We start from the raw sequence: 7,056 nt of genomic DNA, 5'->3' as shown, positions 1-7,056 counted from the left end.
AATATATATAAAAATTTAAAATATCTTTTTTCAAATTTTATCCGAAAGCTTAACAAAGGACCCTTGAGTGTCGGCTACTCTATTAATATAGCCTCTGCTTGTTATTTATGATCGAATTTTTATTTCAATTTCAGCCTATCTACTTGTTATTTATGATCGTATTTCTATTTAAATTTCGGAAAGAACACTTTAAAGCCTTTAAACATTTAAAAGAGCTACCTGGATCTTTAAATATATCTACCTGAGTGCCTGCGGAGAATTTCTCCGAGTTTCTCTGACCCTAGAGAATCTGTAGAATATACTCAAAAATTTCTATCGGTAGGGAAGGGAAGCATTTTTAACTAAAATAATAAATTTTTAACTGAAATAGATGAATTTTAAACCGATAAGATGAGTTTTCAACAAAAGAAGATAATTTGTTAAATAGTTACATTTTTAGTTCTAAAAAAATTAATATCAACAACAAAAAAACCTATTTGAAAAAAAATAGTTGCATTTTCAAACAATGCGATGAATTTTCATCTCAAATTGTGACTCTTCAAACTGTAATAGTTTGATTTCAAGCCAAAAAGATGAATTTTGTACCAGAATAGTGAATCTGTAATTAGAATATTCAAATTTTCAATAAAAAGATACATTTTTAACCAAGAAAGTTCATTTCTATCAAATAAGAACTAATAAAAAACTTTCAACAAAAAAGTGTGACATAAGACCAAATAATTGAATTTATACTTTAAAATCATTTTTTCAACGAAAGACGCAGTAGGGGATATTCGGAACTGAAAAATACGGCTTTCTAATCTTGATTTTTCAAATAAGAATTATTCTTCCATCAAAGAGAAAAATTTTCTAACAAACTGTCGAACTATCAAGCAAAGAAATAAATTTTGAACTAAAAGTAATCAGTTTTTAACCAAAAATAGAATAGTAAAATTTCAATAATAAAAAACTAATTAGAAAAAAAGTTTTCAGCAACATAGTTAAATACAGTAATATACATCAACTTCTTCTTTATTCATAGTGTGTCCCCTCAGGGCTTACATGACTTCCATTCCTTACAATCTTTCCGTTTATATCTATATCTATATTTTTTTACAATGTTATCCTTTCTATATATACAATTATTTACAACTATTTACGTAAAGTCTTATATCTAGTTTCTTATTTCTATTTCTTGTGATAGCGCAATGTAGGACTTATTAGTAAACGAGTGAGTGATCGAACAAAAGCGAGAGTGCAAGCGAGAGAGAGAGAGAGAGAGCATTAGAACGCAAACGCATCTTAGTCTACTTGACCCATTATGTCCCAGTGATGCCGAACGGCAACAGCGTCGGCAGGTCTGTTCATGAATTTCTTGGGAACTCTATGCACGCGAGTTCAAGTTTGTGCACGTCCTTTCATGTTCCTGAGGTACTTAGCAACGTTGGGGAGGAGGAAGCCGGCCTCTCATTCTTTTTCCAGCAGTTGTAGATTCCACCAATTATGGACTCCTTTTTTGACATTGACGTTCTACAAGCTTTGCTGACGTAAGTATTATATTTTTCAGTATTCTTTTTTTATTATCGGTATTTCACTAGTTAGCTGACATGTTTGAGCAATGAAAATCATGTTTAGTAATGTTTTTATCCATAATTCATGTCTGTATGCGATCAATATTGGCACATGTGCCATACGGCATCCCTGGGACTTATGTGGTACTGGTTTTGTCAGGCCCGGTCTCACAGTCCAGGAAGCTGTAGAACTCCTCCAGGAGAACGATGCTGCTGAACAACAACCTGAGATGGTTTTCATGGAACCTCCTGCTCCTGCAGTTCTAACTGATGAGGAATCCGAGGACGAAGATGAAGATGGGGAGATCCGCCACCTTTCGGGAAGACAGCTTCTAGCCCAAGCGGAAGTAGTTTTCAGTAATGATGTTCGCACCCAGCTTGATCTACAGGACGTTATCGATTCCACGCATCCCTCGGAACCTCTCGATCGGAATGTATCTAGTCAAGGTAACAATGTTCCTACTACTTCCAATCCCTCCACTAATTCTGTGGACGATTGGATACAAAAAAGACTGAAGGAGGGGAAACCGACCCCTTTAATCATTGAAGGTGATTTTGAACCGCGAAGAAACCGCTTTTTCCCTACCACTGCGCCAGCTGATTTGGATTTGGGTGACACTCCAACTGAAACCTTTGAACGATTTTTCACCGATGACATCTTTGAATACATTGCCTCTGAAACAAAGAAGTACGCCCTATTCAAAAACGATGAAGACCCAAAAATTACGAAGGAGGAAATCAAATGCTTCATTGGTATTATGATTTACTCAGGGTACGCACATGTACCGCCGATGTGCCTATACTGGGATTCCAAGCAAGATTTACACAATGATTTCGTGTTCAACGCCATGAGGCGAAATAGAATGTACACGATTTAAAGTACATTCATTTCGCTGACAATGGGGAGCTCGATCCGCATGACAAAATTTGGAAACTGCGGCAACTGATGGACAAAATGAAAGAAAGATGTATCGCAAATTCCGCGGTCACAACAGAGCTTCTGAATTATGACGAAAGTATGGTGAAATTCTTTGGAAGACACAACATGAAGCAGTTCATACCAGGTAAACCCATTCGTTTCGGGTACAAAATGTGGTGTCTGAATTCTAGTGAGGGTTACTTGCTCAACTTCAACTTGTACCAAGGTGCTGATCCAAAAATTGCATATCAATCCAACCTACTTTTTGGATAGTGCGCAGCCCCATTTGTCGAAATGATGAATGAGCTTCCCCATTCTATTTAGACTCTGCCCCTTGATTTCTTTTTTGACAACCTTTTCAGTAGAACCAACTTGTTCAAATACTTGAAATTTCGAGGATAGTCCTGCTAAAGGAACGTTTCGAGAAAATCGCCTTCCGAAAACTCAGGATCAGAAATGTCAAAACTCAAATTGTGAGGCGTGGATGAGTGGCGAAAAGGACCAGAAATCCAAAACCAAACAGAACTTTGCTGGTCTTACCTGACAAGAAAGCATTTGCCAAACAGCCGAGAGGAACGTATGAGTCAGTTCTGGAGAGAAAGGACGGAATACTGTTCATTCGCTGGAAGGACAACGGGGTGGTAACAATGGGCTCGACTGATTTTGGTGTGCAACCGCTTTCGTACGTCAAGAGATATTCGAGAGAGAAGAAAAAAAATGTAAATTGCACTCGCCCGCCTGCTGTTGCCAATTACAACAAAGGAATGGGAGGAACTGACCAAATGGATGCGAATATTGGAGCCTACAGAATTCGTATGGGAAATAAGAAGTTTTACTGGTCAATCTTTACATGGATGGTAGACGAAGAAATTCAAAATGCCTGGATAGTACATCGTAGGAACAACCAAATCAGCCAGCTGAATTTTCGCCGCCACATTGCAACTGAGTACCTCACATCAAGAAAACAAGCGAAAGAGATGTGCATTGGAAGTGTACACATCGCAGACACGAATGATGTGCCATAAATGCAAAGTCGGGCTTTGTGTCGGCTGTTGCATGACCTATCATACAGAGTAAAATAATTCCTACCCTACAAATTCATAATTTACTAGCACGCAGTTATGTTTTGAATAAAGTTTTATTGAAGTTTTAAGAGTCTAGTAACTTATTCAGCCTATCGAAATCCAGTAACGCTTAGCGCCCAGTGATGCCGTACGGCATTACGAAACCTCAATTACTGAGCCCCCTAGTGATCCAGAATTTTTAAATCTATTTTTCCCTAGCTACTAACAGTCAAGGTAATCAACTCTGTATGTTTCAAGCTTAAAATCAAACAAAAATAATTACGGGACATAATGGGTTAACTTTGACCTTACCATTACTTACAATCCTTCATCCATTCTTATTCTAATCCATCTTCCCCTAGAATCTTAACCACATTTTCTTGCCAACTTCCTTTATCTTCCATTCCCCTCCTACATCCTTCCCATACATGCTCCCATGTTTCCTCCTCCCATTCACATATTCTACACTTTCTGTTCTCTTCTTTTTCCCAGTACATACCCTCCCTTACCTTGTTTCCGAATCTAAATCTTGCTATTCTGGTCCACCTTCTCTCTCCCCAATATTTTTCTAAATACTTTGGCACCCCTTCCTTTTTTATCATCTTATACCATTTATTGTATTTTGATTCCTCAATCGCGCCCTATCTTTCTATTAATTGTCTTTCCCTCTCCCTTTTTTCCAATTCTTCATATTTTACTCTAGACCTGTCTCCTATTTCTCTATTATTAAAGAACTCCCTCCTTTCTTCTTCCCATCTCGTTAATTAGATAGCTCTCCCTCTCCTCTCTTCTACCTCCATCAAACACTTTCTCACCAACTCCCCTCCCTTTCCCTCCCTCAGCTTCGTCTTAAATTTCCATGCCCTCTTTCCCGCTCTAATACTTAACTTATCCCTTTGCGCTTCTTCTCTCACCATATATCCTGGCGTCCTCCAGTCTGCCCCTGGTGTCCACCTTATATACCTTTCTTGTAAACTCTCAATATCTTTCCTTTCTTTCCATCCCCATATCTCTGCTCCATAACCTGATACCGTTCATACCAGCGTATCAAATAACCATATTCTCCTTCTCCAATTTTTTTGACCTTTTTCCTATTCCCCATGTCTGTTTCATTATCCCTGCTGCTTTTTTATCCTTTCTCTTATATGAGCTGTATGATCTCCATTCGTTTGCAAGATATATCCCAAATATCTATACTCTTAAACTTCTTCTAACTTTATTCCTATCCATCTCCCTGTCCATTCTTTCTTCCTTCCCCCTCCTTTTCTAAACCTAATTATCTTTGTCTTTTCTACATTTACATTCAGCTTTTTCCCATCTAAGTATTTCTCTAATCCTGTAATTAATACCGCCATCCCTTCTTCATCCTCTGCCATCAACATTATGTCGTCTGCGTATGCCAGTGTATATATCTTTTCCTTCCCTATCCTTAATAATCCCTCTCTTATCCCCTTTTTTATCATAACTTTTTCTATTTTTCCTCAGTCTAATGAGTCAAACGCCGCCTTTAAGTCCACGAATATTGCTATCATTGCCCCTTTTCCCTTTTAATTCTCTTATTTACTAGATAGTTCAGAACATATATGTTATCCATTACCCCCATTTCTTTTATAAACCCTGTCTGATTCGGTGACTCGATCTTTTTTGTTCAACTTCTATCTTCAATCTCTTCGACAGAATAGTTACATATACTTTATACAGTGTTGGCATCAACGTCACCCCCCTATAATCTTTAACCTCCTCTCCCTTGCCTTTCTTTGCTATTGGTATAACTACTTCTTCCTTCTATAACTCTGGCCACCCCTCTCCTCTGTTCTCCATACTCTATTACACATTATCCATGCCCATTCTTCTAGGTCCTTCTGTTCCTCAACTCTTTCTCTACCATATTTTCCTCCCTCATAACTTTTCTCTCTACCCCTCCTAGCAAATCCAAAAAATATTTCTTCCATTCTATCATTTCAATATCTTGGTTTACTCTTTTTCTTCTTTTTCTTTCTCTGTTTACTACCCCCAATACCTCTTCTTCTGTCCTATCCTTCTCCGCCTCTTCCTCAAACCTTTTATTCTCTTCCTCTTTCATTCAATAACATAACTCAGTATACTCTTTCTTTTTTCCTATATTCTTCCCCATTACTTCTTTCTTTTCTCCACTTTCTTAATTCCTTTCTGACCTCCTTTTTTTCATTTTGCAGTCCTCAACTCATCCACTTCTATTCCCCCCTTTACTAAGTTCATTTTTGTTGGTGCACTTTAATCCTAACTATCGGAAAGTTTTTTCTTCTATTTTTTGTGACCATTTTCAAAATTATCAAAAGTATATAACTTCTAATTTTCATCGAAATTGAAAATGTTATTTGGATGAATTGTAAGTCTTTTACCCGTCTTTAAGAAAATTTGAAAACATTTTCAAATTTTTGAAAATCTCGAAGTTTTGTATTTTGGTTGGAAATCTCTGCTTAACGATCTTAACCTTCATCTTGGGAACTTTAAGAAGTATATTAAAGGCTAACTCGATTGGAAAATCCTTTCAAAAGATAGCGTAGCTACAACATTCAGGAAACCATACATACACACACCGACAAAATTTCATGATTTTTGCACTCTGTGAGCGCCGAAATGTAAAAATCTTAAAAACCAGGGATAGAAAATTTGAGCGATTACAATACACCCTCATGAATGAGAATGTAAAAGTGTATAAACTGTAGTTGTAATTTTAGATAAAGATGGAGGCAACTCACCTGCATTGTCAACAAAAGTTTAAACTATCCATGGCTCGCCATTTTCATCCGCCCATGTTGCATCTGGTTTCTCACCTGTTATTAAAACTTTATCTAACTCTTTTCCCGAATCCAAATCAGGAAACAAGGTGAAAACTATTTTAACGGAGTCGTTAAAAACCGCCCAATGTGTGCGAATGACATCAAAGAAATCTTGATTTTGCAACCTTATGACTGCATACTGTTGTTTTCTGTGGTTTTCTAAGGAAACCTGCTTGGAGATATTTGATGTATTTCGTGCTCTGTCTGTATTCGTAAAAAATTGGGACAATGATGTGCCTTACATTTTGTGTAACTCCACAATGTTAGTCAACCGTTAAAGATTAAGCGTATGGTATTTGCAGGCAAATAATGTAATTAAAGACAAAAGCAGCACTTTAATACTTTTCTTTGTATGATTCGAATAAAAATATTACAATATTAGTGTACTTACCACCTTCTGGAATACATTTATCTCCGAAATTGGAAACGGTAGAAGGTGCTGGCAAGAAGCTTTTCTTTACTTTAAACGCGGGTGCTCGCTTCACCTTCATTTCAGAGTCATCCTCAGAGAACTTTTTTGCACAGCGCAAGTGTCTGGATATTTTTAAATTATCCATATTTATTGCGTCGTCAGAATCAACGTCTGACAGTTTTATGTAGTACTATAGTTTTTGTCTGGATTCTCTAAAGGTTTCTGCAAATCGAATTTTCATTTTGAATGCAGTGCTGACCATTTTTTTACAATAGTGGAACTCTTTCGA

The 7,056-nt window shown here is 37.1% G+C and overlaps 1 long non-coding RNA gene across 1 annotated transcript in view; it reads right to left on the bottom strand.

Annotated features, from left to right (window-relative positions):
- Positions 1–1,155: 1,155 nt before the first annotated feature.
- LOC117169606 overlaps positions 1,156–7,056 on the bottom strand; it is a 17,463-nt gene continuing 11,562 nt past the window's right edge. Inside the window, exons 3-5 of the long non-coding RNA XR_004466688.1 lie at positions 6,747–6,989; positions 6,275–6,524; positions 1,156–2,225 (exon numbers count right to left, since the gene is read on the bottom strand). This is a non-coding gene — a long non-coding RNA (uncharacterized LOC117169606). The remainder of the gene's footprint in view (positions 2,226–6,274; positions 6,525–6,746; positions 6,990–7,056) is intronic.

This window comes from Belonocnema kinseyi, chromosome 3, assembly GCF_010883055.1.
Source record: "Belonocnema kinseyi isolate 2016_QV_RU_SX_M_011 chromosome 3, B_treatae_v1, whole genome shotgun sequence".
Taxonomy (NCBI): domain Eukaryota; kingdom Metazoa; phylum Arthropoda; class Insecta; order Hymenoptera; family Cynipidae; genus Belonocnema; species Belonocnema kinseyi.
This window is presented reverse-complemented; position numbering and strand designations above follow the sequence as displayed.